The sequence below is a fragment of the Ruditapes philippinarum genome, unplaced genomic scaffold (genome assembly GCF_026571515.1).
Source record: "Ruditapes philippinarum isolate M1 unplaced genomic scaffold, ASM2657151v2 ctg1942_1_1_1_1, whole genome shotgun sequence".
NCBI classification, from domain to species: Eukaryota; Metazoa; Mollusca; class Bivalvia; order Venerida; family Veneridae; genus Ruditapes; species Ruditapes philippinarum.
The window spans coordinates 28,225-51,852 of record NW_026856916.1 but is presented as its reverse complement, the minus strand read 5'-3'; positions in this window follow the sequence as shown (position 1 = coordinate 51,852).

Here is a 23,628-nt window from a genome sequence, read left to right as displayed (position 1 = left end):
ATTTGATATTTAAGGGGAGCGGTGGCCTAGTGGTTAAGGTGTCTGCCTCTCAACCAAGAGACTTGGGTTCGAGCCCTAATCGGGTCACGACCATGTATCCTCATATGACACCAGTACTGGTTGGTTCCTGGAAGCTGACTCGAAAGTGATTAATATCAGTTGCAAGAACGTGTTTCGCACTCGAGCTTAAATAAATATGTTTAAACCAATTTGATATTTACTATGCAAAAATAACCAATAAGTAATAATTATACGAGAGGTGATTCATTTTTAAGAGAACAATTTTAATTTGATCTAATTATTCCATAATTTCCATTGCATTGCAACAAATGTTCAATTTGTGAACCATAGGCATAGTAGATTATTCTACATCGCCTTGGCCAACTTGCAAGTGTCTTATTAATGGTCGATTGCTCCAGTTTCTGCCACTCCTGCTTCAACGCCTTTTTATTTTTTGTATATTTTTCGCTTTTTTAATCGGCGTTTTAGGATGCCTCAGAAACCAAAGTCCATGAGTGTTACATCAGGATCCATTGGCATCCATTCCTCTTGGGTTACGTACTTGACCTTACATTCTTTGAAAATCTTTTTCGTCTGGGCAGCTGTATGGCTCGAAGCACTGTCTGGATGAAAAATCATTTCCTTTTCACGACCAGGAAACAGACGCGGAACCTATTTTTTCATAAGTGGCTCGTACACATTTTTTACCTGGTAGTCTGCATTACCTTTAACACCTTTATTTATAATTTTCAAGGACGTCTTGCCGTAGAAACCAACTCCAGCTCATACCATAAACCCTGGTGCAAACGAATCTCGCTTAACAAACTTAAGTTTTTGTCTGTCTGGCTTATTTTCTCTTACATAGCAAATACGCCTTCGACCATATACCATAGCTACCACCAATATAGAGCATTGCCTCGTCCGTAGTGACAAAAATTTGCCGTTTTCTACTATTTAAGCGGAGGTACAGACGCCAAGAACGAGTACGTCTCTTCTGAACTTGCTTCTTATTTAGCTTATGAACCTTGCATTTTTTCTTATTTCATGTTATGTTAGAAATGATTTACTGCAGACTGATATACCTCTTATTTGTTTGCCATCTGTCTTTGGGTTGGTGGATTAACCGATCTCATTATATTGCGTATCTTTTGGATTACATCATCTGTAGCAGTAGTACGTTGTTTTTATTAAGGGCCAATTAAATTGTACGTTGTTGCGAATGTTACAATGAATAAAAGCTTTGGAATAATCACCCCTATGGAAACAGTATGTCCCATTTATTTTAGTTCTTTCACTATTTTTCTGTACGACATATTTTGCCTCAAAAGGCCTAACACGATGCCTTCAACTAAATCACTAACTCAACGTCTTGTCATTTTGAATTGTGTAACAAAATCAGCATGTTTTATAGAAAACACGGTTACAAGGGTTGTCCAAAAAATTCGTGCACTGCAGTTATTGTCGTAAGGGTTATTGATAGAAAAACATTAATTATATATCACTTGAAGGGGAAATCTGTCTCAAATAAGAAAACAAAAGAAATAAAACGTGCAACGGCATGTCGTGAAAACGAATCGTCATACAGTTACCATGGTATCGCAATACCGGCGCACGACAAAAAATTGGGTGAGTTCATTACTTTGATGCATCACGGTATTCTTCAAACCCTACATATAAACGTTAAAATTCGGGGAAAAGTGTGTGCACGTATTCCTGTCGTCGCTAGAAAATATGACGTTATTTGCCTTATTGTAACGATCGTAAACAAACATTTGTGTATGGTCGTCAATACTGTAATTACGTGAAAATGTCAGTCGCTAAACGTCTGGAAATACGGACGATCAATATATTTTGTGCAAATATTGGGAAAACACCAACAGATACCTACAAAGAACTTAAAAGGGCAAGCGGGACCAGTTAAGTGTCACGAAGGCGGGTTTTAAAATGGCACAAACGTTCTGTAGAAGAGCGAGAGTCGGTAGACGATGACAACCGGTCAAGAAGACATCCGTCCGTAATGCCGGCGCATGTAACGAGGGTTGTCCAATATATTCGTGCACTGGTGGAATATGTTACATGTACGTTGCATAAAAAAATAAAAACTACAAAATACTTTGCATCAATCATTTCTCTATTGACAGTAAAATGAATTATAACATAAAAAGCAAATATGCCACTTTACAAGCAACAGACAATTAATACAATTACAGTAATGACTTAACCCATTTTTTTTGTCGTGCGCCGGTATAACGTTACTAAGGTAACTTAATGACCATTGTTTTACACAACACGCTGGTTACTCGGCTTTTTCTTTTGTTTTTTATTTGAGACAGATTTCCCCTTCAAATGATATATAATTCATTTCTTTTTATCAAAAACTCTCACGACAATAACTGCAGTGCACGATTTTTTTGGACAACCCTCGTATATACATGTACATGTTAAAACAATTTGCACAGAAAAACGTGCAGAAATATTGGTTTCAAAAGTGTTCACATACATATGAATCACCTCTCGTAATATAAATAATAATAACAACAATCAATAACGCACGAGATAAACGGAAATATATCTATACATATCGTTCAGAATGTGTCAGTAGCCTGCAAGTTAAACAAAGAGCTTGGGTTATCATAAACATTTTCCATTATCAATTATCGGCCAATCACCATTATAAAAGTCTATCTTTTGAAATTTATTACTAATCTAACTCAAAATGACAGCTAAAAAAGCTTAGTGTAACTCTAAACATTGGCAAGAATCGTACACGGAAAGTATATTATTATCAATTCATCAAGTTGCCTACGAACATTTTCGCCGTTCTATCAAATTGATGATTCAAATATAATATCACACAATTATAGTCAAGTCATCTACAGATACCTATTTGTGCACCATAAACTACTTCAATGCTTCCTGAAATATGTTACCTTATAAATAATTGATAGTCTGACAAGCCTAAGACAAGTTAATACCTATAATGTGTTGATTACACATTAAACAAACACTTGCATATATGATGTATATTTGTGGAACCATTTTGTTCTAAATACTAATACAGTATTTATTAACTACGAAATAAAAAAATCAAAACAGATTATGCTGCTTGTAGCAGTCCAGGATTCAAAGAAATAAATAAAGATGTGAAAAATACATTCAAGTATTCAATGCTCAGGAGCGGTCACCCCATTTGCATATTTATATCAAAGTCTAATTAAATAAGTTTATACTACATATTTTTTGTTTTAGATACTTCTTGTAAAGAGATGTTACCGTATCATGTAAGATTGTGAGCGAGTGTAAGAGTAAGCGATAGCTTCTCTTCTCTAAATAATTTCCTTCAACATTATTAATGTTCAAAGAACGTGAAAAATTTCATAGCAAATCCAGTGTTTCTTTTGTGTTCAATTTCACGGTTGAAAGTCATTTGTTGAGATATTTTCAGTGTAAAATTGAAAACAATATAGTTACATGATGATATAAGATTTACAAAACGTGAAGATACAAAATATTCTTACAAAAAATCACTTTACAATTTAATCCGTAAAATATTTATCTTAAACAAACGATAACTGATGCTACCAACACGACAAAAACAATCATACATCTTAATAAAACTTAAAACTTAATTTGTTTGCATATTCAATCATCATTCCATGGTAAAATATGTGCAATTCAAGTGCAAAACAAATCACTCAAGCAGATAGTGTCGCCAAAATTGCCAAGCGTTTCCACAATAAAAAACATTATTTCAATATATTAGTAGCAGTTAATGTCCCGATGGGACCAGATTGTTATTAATGCTATGTGTTCATTTGTACAATTGTTTGTACGTACGCATGTCAGACCTTTTGGACTGTAAGAAAATAGCAGTTTTATAAAATAGAAGCCAGATTAAATTCTGCCCGTCTTTTGAAGCTTTAAAAAAACAATTATAATAATCAACATTCGACATTGTATTCTGTGTCTACTTATTTCATTTCCACTGATCTGTAGACGCCAATTTTTATAGCTGCTTAACAAAATTTAAATCATTTATATATACATATTGAAATTGTAAGGTATAATTTATGCACACCAGTATGTATCAGGTAGTTGTGTAGATACGTATTTCTAAAACAGACTTGATAATTTAAATCACCAATTCCCGTGTATTGCTTACTTCGGACCAATCATTAATAAACAAGTGCATGTAATATGCATGGTTTCACGAATCATTTATCTGCTTATATCTCCACCAGTCTTACATTATTCCACGTTGTATTGTATCAAAATGTTTCCCAAACATCGTTGGCTATTTCACAGGTTTTTTGTATTGACGTATTGAATAAGACTTTATAAAACGTTTTATTCGCTTTTATTTCATTTTTTTTTCATCACACAAGACGGAATTGGACAAATTGAATAAAATAAGCACCAATAAATCAAACTTAAACATGACACATTACAATGTTTAAAAAATGCACACCAAATATATATCAATTCTACAGCATTAACTAATTGCACCAGATACTTTAAGTGCCACTAAATTTCTGCTTATGTCATACAAATGATTGATGAAGAAATCATCTCATAGAAAGTAAAAGTGCTTCATGTAATGCCTTTATCTTTTTAAACGCGAAAAAATGTCCCACATTCATATTTTGAAGTACGGAAATAGTCAACAATCATTTATTACTTTCTATATTCGTGCTCATAAAAATTTATCATTACAGCGCGTGATTTAGACTGAAAATGTATTGAATATATTACTTTGTTTAGTACATACAAATAAGGAGAATAGCGTAAAGATGTTATTTCATTTCTTTAGCCTAAATTTTATATAACCGATTCACTAAAACATATCCGATTCACTAAAATTGCAATGTCAGTTTGTTTCTTGTGTGTTTTTTAAATGGATACATGCTTAGTAATAAGTTTGTCTTTCACATATATTTGATATATTTAATCCTAATTTGAATTATTTTTCTATTATACAAAGACGATTGCGTGACCAGTATATTCAAGAATGGAGTTCAAGTTTAAATACCTCGCGCAAATTAGAATATTATGCAAAATTTAAAAATGTGTTAGAATTTGAACCTTATCTTAATAATATTGTCAACGATATTTCTAGAATCCAGTTAACTAGATTCCGTTTGTCTTCGCATAATCTTGCAATTGAAACTGGAAGATTTAATAATATAGAGAGAAATGAAAGATTGTGTTTATTTTGTAATCAGAAACAGATTGAATCTGAATATCATTTTTTATTGATTTGTCCAAAATATAATAATATCAGAAAAGATTTACTTCCAAAATATTATACATCTTGGCCTTCGCTTAATAAATTTGTTGCATTAATGAATAATAATAATAATAAAACTATTCAAGTAAAATTAGCAACTTATATTAAAGAGGCGTTTAAAGTAAGAACATTGGCTATTGAGCTAAATGAATTTTTACAGACAAACAGTGCTTAATTGTAAATTTATTTTCATTGTATTGTAATGTTTATATGTTATTATTTGATTAATCATATGCATTTGAATTATTATTGTACATTTATATGTTATTTTGTCTTGGCCATATTCTATAATTATTTACTTGTAAATGGCCAAAGGCATATTTATGCCGATTGCTAAATAAAGATTGAATTGAATTTAAATAAAATGAAAATTGCGTTTAGTAATAAAGGTTTATCATATATAAGCAAATGTTGGAATTAAATGAAAAGTTAATGTACAAGTATGTCAGACCATTGTTTTAATAGTAGGCAACAATATCACCAATTATAGATTGTATAAAATGTGGTTTTTACACGCTATAATCTGGCCGTTTAGCTACATAAGCTTAACATGTATTTCCTAATCCAAGGTTGCTGGTTCGATCTTTGGCGAAATTTCGCCATGACAACTGATCTCGGTTATTTTGTCAAATGCTCATAAGTGTCTCACGATTGATCAATAAATGGTCTGTGAAAAGTATCCAGTCACTTCCGTAGAATGTGTTAATTACTCGTAAGTTAACCTGTGACCGGTTTGGTCTTTCGACTGTCGAAATATGGAAATATGACCCCAAAATAATGTAAAGAAACGAGGAAATTCATGCTATACTATTAGACATGTCTGCAGATGATGAAAACCAGACACACTAAGAAAATGACCTAACTTTGAAGAACAATTTTAAAGACATATACCAAGTTTGTAAAAACAAAAGAACTTCATTGAATGATTTATAGGTAACATTCGTTTCAGGAAATAATTTTCGTCAATTTATTACATGATTCTATTGCAAAATTGTTGCAAACAAATGATGAGATTGTTTACACTAATAAATTGATTAGTGGCAAGCATGCTTGTAATTATTCATTTTGGTTTTCTACATATTTACAAAAAATATTTTTATATGATTTTATTTTCTGTTATAACGTAAGAATTTAAGTTAATTTTTTACATCTAACAATTATATTACTTTAGATTAGTGTGTATCGTACTATCAGAAAGCCTGACTGAAATATAGAATATGCAGTTTATAATAATATATATAATGAACAGTTACCAATAAGACCTTTTGTTAGAAGTTCTTTTAACATAGCAATCGAAAAAACAGATTAGGAAATAATAAAGAGAAAATCGCAAAAGGAGAGTAGTAAGGTAAACACTGAGTATACGCATAAATATCGATGAACAACTGTAAAAGGTTTATAGCTTGACTTTCTATTTCAATAAAAAGGCCATAAAATTAACTATTTAATTTGATATAAACATTAACAGGAGCACCGCTTTCGCTGTATCTGATCGTCTGTTACATGTAACAAGTCTTAGTTATAGAGTCTTTAAGCACCAAATGTTCTGCTTCCAATGTCACAATGTCGAAATAAGGATGTCTAATTAAATAATATCAAGACCTCCTCTCATCATTAAATTATCAATTAAAAAAAAAGAAAACAATTTCTTGAAAAATAAAATCAATTATTTAAGAACATTAAGAAAGATCTGCCAGTTTCAGCAAATGATGGATGTCGAAACAAATTTTCAAGTTAAATCATGGCTTGCTCTGATACGTTTTAACAACTTTATATTCTACCAAAGTATCCCATCTATTACCTTTTAATTTCTTTATGCATTATCAAATGATGTGCGTTATTTTTTCTTTAAAAATATCACAAAATGGAAAAAAGAAATACGATGACTGACTGATATAGTTTGAACGAAAATTAAATATTGTGCATTTGTTGAAGAGATGTGTTGCACATTAATTTTGCCAATATATGCGAACAGTTAAAAATGGGATCTAAACCTAAAGGGAAATGTGCCATTACAATGATTTCAGATGCATACTTCATCAGTATTTAATTTCACAGAGGAATGTGTTTTTCCGCCTATTTGTTAACGTAAATGAGCTGAAAAACTTGGTCCCATTTTACCAGATTATGATAGGTAATCAAAATCAAAATAACAACTATTTACTAAATTAAATATTTGATTTATGAATCAACTCTTGAAAGTGTTTTTTTACAAAAAGAACCAAAATAAATAATATCAACATAAAGTTAATTACAAAGCTAATGAAATATCGACGTGTGTTTTTCAACTTGTAAGAAAATGTAAAACCATATTTGCTTAATTAATAGATAAAGTGTTACTTCTAAATAACACATAAATGGCATTAAATAAATAGATATTATTGCTAAAATTGAAATTTCCAAATAGGGTTATTCTTAGCCAAAGCCGATTGGTCAGTATCATAGACTAAGCGAATTTTGGAAATGTAATTTAGTTAAGTACTGGTTTATGTTAAACTTTTTATTTTCATATTAAAACAGCTTTATATTTTCAGTAAAATGTAACTTATAGCTATACTCCTATTTTCCGACGTTATTCAGCATGTTTATATCACTTAGTACGCCGCAAAAAAGAAGAACTTGTTTGACTGATTAACATATTACACATTTATTCAGATCTACACAATTTCAAACAAACACGTGGCATCGGCACAACTTTATGATTGTAAACATGAAATCAAAACTGAATAAAATACTGCGAGATAATTAAACAACAACACCAATTTGCTTCCTTTCACAACATTGCCCCTATCATACATTTAATTGGTTGTATTCGTTAGACAAAGTGCTTTCTTGTCTTTCCTATGTTGTCCTTAATTTAGTTTCTAATTATTATAAAGTCTCGTCCTTGCTTTATATACGTGTTCCTTATTTTCCACAAGATATATATATTTTCTGGTTGCTTCTTGTTTTAGACTGATTGCTGTAGAGAAACGATACGTTTAGTTTTAACGCATATTCCTACAGAAACCCCGTTAATACTAAGAAATATATAACAAAGAAAAATTAATGTAAAAATGTCAAGCATTGAATATATCACAGCATTGAATATCATGAATACTTGAAATTCAATTCGATTAAAAACCCGCTTGAGTTCATGGTACAATCTTGAATTGGTTTTGAATATGCAATATCAGACTGGAAATATATATTCACAAATTAAAATAATTTGATGAGTTTTGAAAAAAAAGGATTTTAATTTGGTGTAAACTGTAAGTGGGTTTGCACATTGAATTGACGTTATTTATTCCCACTGTTAATTGATAGTTTGTACTTAGAATATCCATAGTGGGCACGTTTTCCAATTAAGAACTCAATACATTATTTAAAATAGCATTCAATATCACACGGATGCATAACAGCATGTTCCTTTCACAAGAATGTCGAAGGCAAAGTAACGATAAAATTATTAGAAATTGCATTTTATTGTACGTCAATTAAATAACTTTCATCAGATTAGTTAACACAAGACCCGGAAAAAAGCTGTTAGCAAATGAAGGGCCAAATAATAATGACTTTCAAATTATCATCATCAGTTATCAGATATCATGAATCTCATTTGGGGTCGTAATGTAACAATATTAAATTCCTTATATGCTAGATAAACTTAAACACTTAGATTACAATGAATTGAAAAAAAAATATAATAAAGATAATAACTCCCGTACCGTACGTTATTTTCGAAACAAAATAATTTCAAATAATTATGATAATTTGAAGTACCTTTAGATCAATAAAAATGTGTTACAAAAAGAACGGTTTATTTGTAATCTGAGATTAAAAGTGTGCTTCATTTAGATTATCATTAGCCAGGTATGTCTTTGCTATCCAAATGTAATCCTATTGCTGTCTAAATGTAATCATAGCTTACCATATACATTTTTCTATGTTTTACTTTGAAAGCGTATAAGTTAACACTATTTATAATACTGAAATAGCTCATGTTATTTCTGAAAACATTTTCTACAAGAAAATCGTAGACAATCACCCCAAAACATATTTTAAGTCATTTATTCCAGCATGTCTTCGTCATATAAAGTTTTAACTGAAGGAAAAAAAGTAACAAACAAAGATACAAAATGAAACAAACAAACAAATTGAAAATATTTTTATAACAATCAGTGTGTCAGTTTGGTTAGTTTCTAGATTTTCTCTTATAGTTGAAATATCTTATTCTGTTTATTAGATTAACTAACTTTATACTGCTAATGTCGTTATGCCTGTTTATTAGATTTAAGCTACATTAAATGAATATGTGAAAATATTTTGCCGTCGGCCTAAAAACCAAGCATTCTACAGTTTCATTAACCTTTTTAACAGTATTGTTGTAAATGTCATCAAATATTGTTCATGAATAAGGATTTTAAATGGAAAACCCCACGGTAACACGTTTAATTAGGACTACTACTTAGAGTCGTGTTTGTTGACTTAATATTGATGTACGGTTGGTCTGAAGGCGGAGTTTCCCATGCAAAAAGAAATTGTACTTTTTGATTTTGCCACAATGAGGTTGCCCATTTTTTATGCTTATAAAACTCTTTTTGGTTGTCTGGACACCAAAATAAGATCTGGAGTCGATATGAAACCCAATTTATTAATGAAATGTCACTATTTCTGTTTTTATGAAATTTATTAAATGTAACTTTAAGTAGCGTCCTGTGAACGTTGTCTTTGCCTTTTTGATCTTTATTCTTTTATTAACTTTACTGATAATGTCTGTTTATATTAATTCAGGACATACATGAGAGGCATTGGCAATCACTCTAAAAAAGTTTATTGTATTAACTTATTCTAATATTCATATTACAAATCTCGCTCTAACTGACAAAATAACAGTCTATCATTATTTTTGTTTCCTTACTGTTTCCTTTTTTCTAGAGTTTTGTATGTATGATCTTTTTTTTACTTTTTTACAAACGCACTTATGACAATGTGACAATGACCGACATAAATATGTCAAAGTGTGTTAGTTAATTTATCGACATTTTCAGTCTTGCAATGAATTCAGTCATTAACGTGTATTTTGTTTTTGTACTTCTTCATTTTTCAGTCTGCAACCATCTTGTTATTTACAAATGACACTTTATTTATGCAATATTTTTGTCATTAAATCCATGTATTCCTAATGAACGTCACACACCCCAAGCACTTTTAGAATGAGCTGAATGTGAACAAAAACTCATACGCCTAGTACAAAATGAAAGGTGACTCCCTTTATATAGTTGAAAATTATTAATTTACCTTATTTGTTAATAAGAAAAAATCTATGTGCTTGCTAAAGCTTTGTTTTTAGCATTAATAAAACCTAAATCAACATTTCTCCACTATCGCCTTAACGTATGTTACTTAATGTACTTAAGATAAAAACGCTGTTGTTTTTCTTTTCGCTACACAAGCCCTACTTGCTCTTTCTGATGTCAATAACGCTTCCAACATATCGACAACGCATCGAAAAGAAACCTTTATTAAAATTTATTTTTCCGTTACAGAATCTGTTCATTCGTTCATATAATACGTCAGATAACAAAACTAGATCAAAAGACGGATTTAATTGCTACTTCAGTAACGAAGATGCCACTTTATAAAATGAGCCATCCCTGTATAAAATTAAATCAAACATATTCTCCTATGTGACACTGATCATTTTTGTCACCGGCATCGTTGAAAATATTCTAAAAAGAAGGTATGACTCATAGTGTAGGACATTAGGATCAGCAGTCACACATGCCGCATTTATTTCTCATAAACTTGAATATTAGTCTTCTTTATATTACATAACAACGAGACTTGCATGACAACTTCTGTATATTTTATGCAAATAGTTGCCTATCTTGTGACAATTATTGATGTTTTGTCACAATATGGACACTGTGACATTTATCATACAATCATTTCTCGATAAATTCAAAACAATATGGATATTATTAAAATACAATGCCGATTTCGTCCTTCGTTATTTAAATAACTTTTTTCTTTATAACTGTGTGTTTAGTTGAAATACAGTATTTCAAACGTAAAGAAGGATCTAAAGGTAAAATGTGGCTTTGAGTGTGTGTTTTAGAGGTAACAAATTTCAAGAAGAGTTTTATGCTACAATCTAAAACCTGAACATAATAATAAGTATTCAAATCCATCATTTGCTCCACACAACTCTTACACACACAATTTTGGTATATACAATTGTCTTTGTTATAAATCATATATTTCTGAAAAATGCATTTACAATGTGTTTCATACAATCTATAAAGTTTTACATCTTTGTCATTTACAAGCATCATATTTACAAATGGTATATTACAAACAATCAAATTAATCAATATTACATATTTATAAAAAAAGTTTCATGAAACGTTACTTTTTAGGCTTGTTAATTTATTAACTGTGCTGTATAATTATTTCGTTTTCATTGTTTTGCATGCCACTTAGAGTGGCTAATTTCTGTATGTCATGTTTCAATATAATGTATGATAAACACAATATAAAGTACTGTTACAAAATGTAAATAAGACATTGGAATAAAATCTTCTTACAATTTCAATTTCGATAAGTGGCATTTCATATTGCTTTCGATAAGTGGCATTTCATATTGCTTGAAAAAAAACAGTTATCTAATATAGATATTGACATTTAGATTTTCCAATGAAAATATAATTGAAGAAGTGATTACCTGAGTAATATTAAAGCAATAATATAAAAAATGATATTTTGGTTTTAGACGCAGATGATATACTGTAGGTTGATGTGATTTTATGTCTTATTTCAACTGAAACTGAATTACTTTATTGTTTCATGAATGTCATATTATTTCCATTTCAAAAAGCAATAACTAATTCAAAATAAATATTGTAATACAATACACAAAACAACTGGCGCTAAGCGATATGAAATATCAACATATTTATTTATTAATTTTGTTTTGACACAGCAATGCACAGCTAGATGATCTTGTATTACGATAGCACTAAACATGCAGTAATGTGTCATAAAGGTTTCAAGTTGTATAATAGAAGTACTTTGACTGACATTTAATATTAAAAAACTCTAATTATACCAATTGCCAAAGAGCAACATACACAAAATGCATTTCGTCTATATGACCAATGAATATATTCTTGGAAACTGGAACAAGACAAAACAATGTTTTTAAGAAATACAATTGCAAACATTCCTTGGACCTCTTATATAGTAATTTAAATATGACAGATTGATAAAGTAAAAAAGATCCATTTTTTATTCTCAATTTTCTTCATAATTATCAGGCTTTGAGCCACATTATTAACTGTCGATGTCTTCAGAACAGGAAATGTTGTTTTTTTTTGTTTCACAAATCAATTCACCTTGATTTTTATATCGGGCTATTTTTGCTCTTGAACACCATTAAATGCTACCTATTATTTTAAAATAAGATATAGCATCTTTTAATAGAACTATTACACCTAGTCTCGATATTTGAGGCATTATATTTAGGGAGTGTAAATTATGCAGCGTCTCTAAAAATGTTAAACTGAAATAAATGTTTACATTTTCATGTATCGTACATGTGTATTTTATCCCAAATTATTGTTGGTACAAGCTAACTGTTTTATACGCAAGTGATTTTTTTCTAATTATGCTAAACAATCATGATATATGTAGACAGAAATAATATAAAGTAATGTGATATATAAATAACATATCTCATAAAAACATTTAACATATTTAACGCACACTAATGAGAGAACACAAGAATGATTTGTACAATATTTTGAGTTTTGATTTACAAAATATCATTCATTTCAATTATACATTATAATAAACCAGTTTATATTACATTAAACGCAAATTTCTATATATTAGATCGTTTCATTATGAATGCATTGTTACACAAAATAATTATGAAATAATTACAAACTGTTTTCGACTATCATGTCAAAATAATTAATTACTTGTTGCTCTGCTTCAATTGTTTTTATTTTAACCAACTTATATACTCAACTTAACTCAAATATTTTATTAAAGTCTCATCTTTGTGCAATCTTTACATATTTACATAAATTTTAAGAAACAAAACACAAATATTTACACAACACAAAGCCACTCCTACATAAGGATTATATGACCAAAGGGGTCAAATCTGTTCCTATCTGTCTGTTGATTATAATACTATGACAATAATTGTCTGAGCTGCAATATAACTCCGACACCATATTTTAAAAAAGTTGCAGACCCAATCTGTTTGATTTCCTAAGAATGATTGTACATTGTGATTGGTTGATTATGTTATTGTACATTGTGATTGGTTCTCTGTGTGCCTGATTGTACAGTGTGACTGGTGGTGCGGGTATATGATTGTACATGCACTGGTCGTGTATATAGTACACATATAAGTATGTTAGAAATTTTGAGTAAACATGTGACATAATAATTAAACTAAAAGCATATAACGGAAAACAAAACGATTGCAAAAAAGGAAATGAATATCAATTTATTGTTACAGGGGTGAACGGTCATCTTTATATGGACTTTGGACGCCTTTTAAATGCTTATCGACAAAAGACTGTTTTGAGCTTTTGGTGGTGTTTGCCTTACGATTTGTGGTAAATATTCAAAAACATCTTTCGAGTGTAGAGATCATAACAATTATCTTTAAGACAACTCGAATCCGACATTTTAACTTACATATTCATCATTATTTTATTCTCTACAAATTCTTAAATTACCAGTGACTGTTTTAGCCATTAGTTCGATCAGCATATATTTACTTGTTATTGTTAGATTTAATGTGGAATTTATACCAAAAGAATACTAGTGATTTAACCGATATGGTGACTATTTAATGGTTTGTTTCGGACATGATTTATTGTTCGAGGTGGGGAGAGCTGACCGTGTAAAATACACTGTTAAATGTTACTAAATTATATTCTACACATATTATATTTATTATGTGATGAATTTGTCTGAATTTATTCTAAACAGTTTGCAAACATCGAGATGTTTATATACGTTTGTGTTAATCTGAAATATTATAATTACTTTTTATTTTTCATTATGTTTACAATCCATTAGCATTGAGCATAGAACAATTTTACGGGTATTAAAACAAGTCACGGTTACAACTCAATACATGGATATACGACATTACAGCATATTTTGATGACACCAATCGATGTTGGTTTATTACCTCAAATGCAAGTTACTTGAATAAAAAGCAAAAACATAACAAAAGCTAATATTTTTACTATATAAATCTTACTATTTTAACGTTCGCGAATATGTATTCAATTCACTACGGTAAAGTATGGTTCTTGAAAGATGCATAAATGCTAATCGCATTTTAAATTTTGTTCAAGGCGTTGAATAATATGAATATTACTTGCAGGTGAATTTTATCGAATTGTGACCGAAAAACATACGCTTCGGGCTTGATTAAGATGCACATGGATTTTAGCGGGATATGAGACGAGTTGACTGTTGACAACTGCAAGCAATAGAAAAATGTCATCGGTCAGTGACACAAAAGGAAACACTAGTAAACTATCAAGTATATTAAGACTTTAATTTGAAATATAATTCGTACATCGGCATGAATCCCCTAGTGAAAATAAATTCAAAATATACCAAGCGCATGTAAGAGTTACTAAAACATCCTTACGTATTTACACAAAAAAGCTTGCTCAATGCGAACAGTTTTTTAAAGGGCCTGTATTTATTTTGCAAAGAGAACAATTTTGATTTCTTTTTTCAGAAATTGTTTTTTTAATTTTAAGTAAGAAGATATTATAATATTTTTGTTTTCAAATTCTGAAACCGCTTTTTTATTAGCCGTTTAAAAAAATCAATACAGATCACCCGTTTAAGAGATATATCTAAAGATTTCACATATTTACCATGGTAAAATATGATATAATTCAAAATGTCAGTGTCATAAGATACTTAGGTGCCTACTTAGACGAGAGCCTAAGATTCTCAACACATGTTAAGACCAAGTGTAGAACTGCCATGTTAAATTATTTAAGAATAAAGAGCATTCGCAAATATCTGACTCAGGACGCCACAAAAATCCTAGTTTTGTCACTTGTAATCTCACATTTGGATTATTGCAACGCTATATTGTTTGGCATTTCAGAAAGTGAGTTACAGAAATTACAGCGTGCGCTAAACTAAGACTCTTTGTTTGAACTGCATTGGTTACCAATTAAAGCTAGACTCAATTTTAAAATACTATGTACAATGTATAACTGTTTCATTGGCAATGCTCCGGTTTATCTAACAGAATTGTTACACAAACCTGTCATAAAAAGACCAAATCTCAGATCTGTTGATAATATGGATAATTGTTTTGCTGTCCTCTTTAACAAAAGGAAAACTTTTAACGACAGAAGTTTTAGAACCGTTGGTCCAACTCTCTGGAACAAATTGCCTCTGTATATAAGACAGTCTTTGACTTTGGACATGTTCAAGAAAAATGTCAAAACCTACTATTTAATTAAATAAAACAGTTTTAGTTTCAGGTAGGCGTTCACATTAAATTAAATTCCACATAAAAATTCTCATGAATACTTTGTAAAGTTGTAGCATACGGACCGACAGCTACAAGATAACGAACCCTACGTTCTTTGATTAAATACATAAAACATAAAACATAGGATGATCAAGTATGTGATATATCAAAAAAGGTACAAAGAGGGAAATGGAATGACAATATTTGTAACAATTAACAATAAAATTAGTTAATTGAGTAAAAGACAATTACAAGACATTACACAAAGGGTAACCGTTATAATAACACTAATGCAAAGTAAAAACCGGTTTTAGACGCGCCATACACATCCGCAGATGTGTTCATACGGCGGTTATCATGAAACCTTCAATGTGACACAGTAGTGCCATTCCATAAAAAGCGTCGTATGGTCCCCAATAAAAGAATGCTTTTGCCCTAAACGAGAAAACAATGGGCAGAACTAAATAAAATGGAATTTTGAAAGGAGATCTGGGGTTATGAAGCCTGCATATCACAGATAAGACGTCAAAAGACAAATTTAAAAAGCAGGCAACATATCCTAAGGGTGATTATACAGAATTCAAGTAGGAATACTGGAACGACCCAAGTTCAAAATGGCCAAATAGAAGAAACTAAAAGTACCACATAACATGTTAACACATCAATAGTGTCGTGCTGAACGATCTTCAAGGATCGAAAATAGGCATCACGCAGTGTAGTTTCTGTACGTATGCTACGAATCTGGACATATTTCCAGTATGGTTTTAACTTATAATTCAAAATATTTCATATCGAGGGATACTCCTAAATGACCACAATATATTTCTCATTAAAACTGTTTTGTACAAGAAATTGTATGTCTTGCCTACCTTGTCATCTTTTTAAATCACACGCTAGATGTGTCAACCTCATTCAAGAACGTTTAGAAATTGAACGATTTATTACCAATCATAATCAGAAATAACTTGCCAACACTTTACCTTTCAGTGGCGTTGTACCATAACATTTAAATAAATATTTGCATCGTTTACACCAATTAAACATTTTAGCTAATTTTAAATTACCCCGTTTGAAAAAATATAACTTTTAAAGCAGTTTTTGTTTAAATTGAAATTTAGGTTGTCTTCATACAATATAAAACGCATGCATGATAAAAAAAACAATATCAATTTAGCCTAACAATCTACTTGCACTCATGTGTCTTCTTAGACAACAACGAAAAACCTAGTGAAACACTTGTCATATTTTTCAATGCCATTTTCTCCCGCCGTGTTAATGCCATATAGCGATTTCGGCAAGTACGGTGATTTAGCATAGATAACAATCAAAATCAAACGGCCCATGAATCTTTAAAATGGCAGTTAAAATATTTATAGCAATGTTAACTAGACATCCGTCGTAAGTTTTTTGATGATGTAAAATATTGATTGCTGCACATATAGATTTGTATTACAATAGCACATGTTTTATCTACATAATCTTTCTGTTGACGACGGTCTACTTAGGAATATCAGAATATGTGTCTGCACCATACATAAGAATGTTTCATCTCCAGTACCTGAGTGCGTCAGTTTGATATTTGTAGTAGGCAAGATAAGATACATGAAAGATTGTACCAATTTTCTCTTTTGTTTGTTTTTTGTTTGTTTGTATCATTTTACGCCTTTTTCCAACAGTATTTCAGTCATATAGGCGGGTAGTTTCCTAACCATCGTTCCTGGAGAGTTACACCAGTACAAGACTACCTTGCTCTGCGCTAAACTACAACAGCATCTCCCGGGGATCGAACCCGCGCCAGAGAGGTAACTGGATTAGAAGCCATCGACTCTAACCCCTTGACCACGGAGGCGGTCTTTCTCTTTTAAAATAACATTTTGTGTCTTGCTGTCGAACGTTAGTGACATGTTCAAAACGCTGATAAAACTTAATTTCATTTAGAAGTTTTATCTAACAGATACATCCTGCATCTGCAATTTAAAGAAGAGTAGCATACACCTTAAAAGATCTCGCTATTGACGAAATACCGCTTATTACGAAGCTGGTGTTGAGTTCCAGGCTTAGGCGTTATTTAGTCCACATGGTTTCACTCCCCAAGGATACTGCGATATTCCGTATAATTTGTAACGATGCAATTGTTCTGTCCAACATACAGTTTGTCACTTTTTAATGAGATATTATGTACTTTTTTTGAAGATGTTTTTACATTAAATGGACAGATCAAGATACAGCTTTTAACGTTAATGCCGGTTATTCAAAATAATAATGATAATTTGTTTCAATTATCGGCAATAGGGGAACTAAATCGCAAATAATTTTTTGTGAACGATTTAACAGAGGAAAATCTGCTCTCATTTTGAAAAAAAAATCGTATTTTCGAATTGGTGAGGATGTTAGCTGTGCCTGTTTAATGATGTAAGTATGGCAGTTATTACTTGTGCAAATTCAAAGTCGTTATTGGAAACATATTGTCAGGACTCTGGAGTTGTTCATGTTTTATTATTTTTGTTACTTTATGTATGGACAATATCTCCACTGTACGACGTAGAAGCGAAAATATAATAATGTTATTACAATTGATCAAGGATATAATATTAAATGTATGTGATCTTCATATTTGAATATATCTCGTGTGATTTGCATAATAATATAAAATGATTAACTGTGTTTGACTTAAAACTTAGAGTAAATGTCGATATATAGAAATAACAATTGTTATCAAAGTACCCAATTACAATATGTATTGTAGTAAATAAATGCAACAGACTAGCTGAGTTTAACAAATTAAGCTAACAATATCATGAACAGTACAAACACATTTTTTAAAAATAATAACTAATCAGGACATGTGTTCACCTACTTATAGGTAAAGATCTTAGTCAGAACCAATTGCTCCGGATTTTATATTCATTCCTTCATAAAACTGAACTTATCATAATTATTATAGAATTGAACGAAATGAAAATTAAGGTTGATTTATCGAGCTTTTACTGAAAAAAAGATAAAGAAAGGAAAACAATGTCATGTTGTCAATTGGTTACTCAGTATAGTTTATAAGACCAACTTTTGATGACAATGTCAAATTTTATTTCTACCAGTTTGTGTTTATCAAATTGCTTATCGTTTACTTTTGCTTCTTAACAGGCATTGATAATGACTCCAGACAAAAAGAGTTGTTGTCAATTATTTTTATATTCGAATTTGAGCTTTAACTGACACAAAAGCATTCTAGCATTTTTTTTTTGATTACTGTTTCCTTCTAGATTTTATTGATTATCTTTCTTACTTTTTGACGAACGCAATTCTGACAATGATAAAGTTAAATATGTATAAAAGTGTGTTATCTAATGTATCGACATTTTCAAATTTGCAGTATTTTCAGACTTTTATTCTTCTTTGTTTTGCATGAACACCTTCATTTTAAAATCTGCATCCTACTTTACAATTGACAACTTATTAATGTAAGGTTTTTTGTGTCAGTCAATCCATATATTCCTTATGTACATAACAGATATCAAGCAACCTTAGGATGAAATGAATGTGAACAAAAACTCATACGCCTAGTAAAAAATAAAAGGTGACGCCCTTTATGAAGGTAATGAAAAATATTATTAATTTACTATATTTATTAATAATTAAAAAAAAAATGTTTACTTGTTATTGGCTTTGGCTATTTGCAGTAGTGATAAAACCCTCAAAGGTATAAAAATCTGGAAAACAGAGTGATCCATCGGAAGCATTAATCACAACAAAAATATATGAAAATTGCAGACTCGGTTTAATTGAGTCAGCACATGAGGAATAATGATTTGTGCAACATTCCTCACGCCCCCAGCACCGGCTTAAGCGGTACTCAATGCAATTTTCAACACTTAATAGTGCTGGCATCAATGATCCCGAGTGACTAGAAAGGTATAAAAACACTGAAGTGAAGTACGGGGCAACTTTTGCAGCTGCAACATAGCACTTGACACCTGTTGTTGTAAAGTATTAAGTCAGGAAACAAAGTAATCCCTTTGGAAGCATTTATCACAACAACATTACATGAAAATTGCAGACTCGGTTTGATTGAGTCTGTACATAAGGGATAATGATTTAGTGCAACATCCCAAGATAAGTTATCATTTTTCCACTATCGCATTACCATATTTGACTGTTATGCAATTAAATGCTTACAATACAATAACAATGTTGTTGTTTTTCTTTTTACCACAATACCCCTTGATATTAATGATACTTGATCGCTCTGATGCCAATAAAGTTTCCAATATTCCGCCAACATATCGAAAAATAATAGTCATTAATATTTTCGATACAGAATGTGTTCATTCGTTCTACATCACTTACATCTGATACGTCAGATAACAAAAGAAGCAACAAAGACAGATTTAATTGCTACTTCTGTAACGTGGATGCCACTTTAGAAAATAAACCATCCCTGTATAAAATCATTTTTGTCATCTGTGTCATGTGACATATTTTATCTCTGCTAGTATTCAGATCCAAAAAGATAACACAAATGCTAGCAAGTTTATATTAATCTGCATTATCAATGTCCTATATTTCTTCTTTGGCATTGTACGTGCTAGTTGTTATACATGTTTCCAGATAATTCAACAATTGAATTATAATTACTTTTATACTGTTGACAATTTCATTGTCTTTGTTGCATTTAGCTTACCATATTCATTTGTTTCGGCAAGAAATTTCTTTCACTCTTCCGAGATTATCATATCCAGTACTAGCAAAGCATTGGAGTGGCGTACTAATGATAATAAGGACAATTTTCTACATGTTTTATTATATAAATGTGTTTTCTACAGTACAACTGATAAATGTGTTCGGCCTGCCTAGGTTGAAATGCTCTTTTTCCATTTGATAACAGAATGGGTCATTCATAAAATGAAGGGCAGTAGGGACAATTGCCACACATGTAACCCTCTGTGGTAAGCTAAGCAAATCTGTGAAATTGTATGACGGTTGTCAGATGTAGATAGATTGACATGTTCTTTCGTGAAGAAGACACCGATAACAGTGATACATGTTTATAGATATAATATAAAATATATATTGACAAGACAAAAAAACATATTTATGACCATGGTGACGATTGCCGTGAACGTTGGAAAAAAGAAAGTTAAATTAAAAAATATTTGTAATAACAAAATTATAAGAAAACAGCAACATGTGTAAATAAATTTGCAATTGCCCAAGATCATATAGTTCAATCATATTTTTTTTTGTTTACATTGTAAATGATACCATTGATATTTATCTTTTGTGGCCTAAATCAGCATAATTTTATATTCAACAAAATTATTTTAATATGATGCTGCAGAAAATACTGGAATAATAGCCTTTAAACAGACAGGGCACACTCCATTTTCGACGTGTAGGATGTATCATTTAAGTGTACATGCCTAAATTAGTTAATCGCCGTGTTTTAACATTTCAGTTCAAAATATAATTATTTTAAACGCAAGGGTTTAGCTTCTAAATAAATGCATTGACGTTAAATCTCAAATGATAAAACACATATTGAACTCCAAAGTTAAACTGTAAATCAAACAGACGTATCATTTGTTTTTAATATACATATACATAATGGACATTAGTGAAACGAATTTGTAATTATCACATATGTATAATAAAAACAAAACAAACAAAAAATATTGTTTAAGCTTTATATTGTATGAACTATGCTGTATTTTGTTGTCAGTTATTACTCATTTAGAGTCACAGTGGCTTAAATGTGCATTTAATAATTCAAATAATTGTAAAGTACTGTAACAACAAGTTGAAAATATAAACCTTTGTAACCCCAAAGTCATCAAAAACTGGGTTTTTTTTAATTTCCCATACGGGGTAATTTTTTTTATTTTCCCAGAAAAAAAATTTTTCTAAAGTAGATTTTTGCAATTTAAAATTTTCCCCCCGTTATTTAAAAAGTTAAAAAGGGAAAGGAAAGGAGAAACCCTGAGTAATATTAAAATAATGAAAAAGCACAATTATAGTTTTGTGTTAGACGCAGCTGGCATGGTGTTGGTTGATATAACTTTATGTCTCATTTCAACTGAAAATGAATTATTTTATTGTTTCACCAAATATATCTTATAATATATCTTATAATTATATAATACACAATAAACACGTTTTAAGCGCGATGTCTTATGAAATATCAAAATTGTCTTTGCTTTTGACACAGCAATTTACAATCAGATAAAAAGAACCTTTTTGTAATATATAAATGTTTGGTCTGGTTTGCATTTGTTTTTTATTTCGAATATTTTTTTAAAAATATTTCTTTATTCGCATATATTTTGTTAATATACATGTATTAAATTGTGTAAAATTAACCCTGTTCACCAACGATGAAAATGCTCCTACGCACCCTTCTGACCCGCCTTTATGAACTTTAAATTAAGTACTATCTAAATGTTTAAAAAGATCAATCGTGTGTGAAATAATGTTTTTAAAACATATTTAAAGCATGATATATGCTAAGCAACTTAAGCAAAGAGAATAGGTAGCATTAAACATGCGTTAAAGATTCTGTAACACATTTTGTATGGTTTTAAATCACAAATATGATGCTCAAATTAAGATTTATCAATATTGTAGGTTCCAAAAAGCATTATATATTACGATATTACCGAATATAACATTTCATGTAAATAAAGGGAGGTAATTATAAATTTATTTTCTATAAAGTTTAAGTCAAATTTTACAATAAAAAATGAATGCATATATTTTAATGATTACATATAATATGCACAAATGTTTGCAGTACATATTTTACATATTCTTTGATTTTTGAAAAAAGTTTTATTTGCATAATTATGTACTTGTATAATATATATATAATATCACTTAGTGCACAACATACAAGATCTTTTATGTGCCATAAAGATGTCAAAATGTTAAGAGGTATAACTTTGCTTAAATACAATTAATTTTGGTAATTCAGTTTAATTATACCGATTACCATAGATTAGCATAGGCAAAATGCATATAAAATTATCGCCTATATTGCCAATTAATGTATGTTTGGAAACTAGAGCAAGGTACCAAAAACAAAACAAAAGTTTTTTTTTAAATAGAAAATGTTATATAAGGAAAACAAAACAAATCTTTATTTTTCGTTCTTAATATTTTTTTATAATGCAACTTCGTTTTGAGTTAAAAATATATCATGCATTCAAATGATATAAAATATGCCATTTCTGATCAAATTGTACGCATATTTGTATTTATTAGTTTTTTCCCTTATGTCTGCTATGTTATTCAAACTGTTTTCGTTAATGTAAAAAATGTTAAACAGTGCTTACTGGGATATAACACGATGTGGAATATCTAAGTAGGTTAGAAATAGATAGACGTTTATATAAACACAAAAACGATTTAAACACCTCAAAACTTGCGATGTACATTATAATCTATGGCGCTTTAGGGCACTTATAAGTGTTCAATTAGACGCGATTCTTACAATAATAAACGGTTAAAATAATTATACAGTCTAAACGAAAACAATGTCAGAAAATTCAAACGGTCGGCCTTCTCATTTGGAACAGAGATTATCTGATTTTATCTTAATTTTAAATTTAATTTAATGAATGGTGCAACAGACAATAAAACGGTCATTTGTAATCGTTGAACAAAAACACTTAAATTAATCATTTTCTCGTTATGAGGAATGTATTAAAAGTTTTGCAAAATGAAGCAGATACAATTATACCTACAATATCATAATTCTCCGAACAATAAAGATAAAAAAAAATTGCGTCCTCTGAACGTTGCCTTTACCCTTATTCTTTTTTCTTTCATT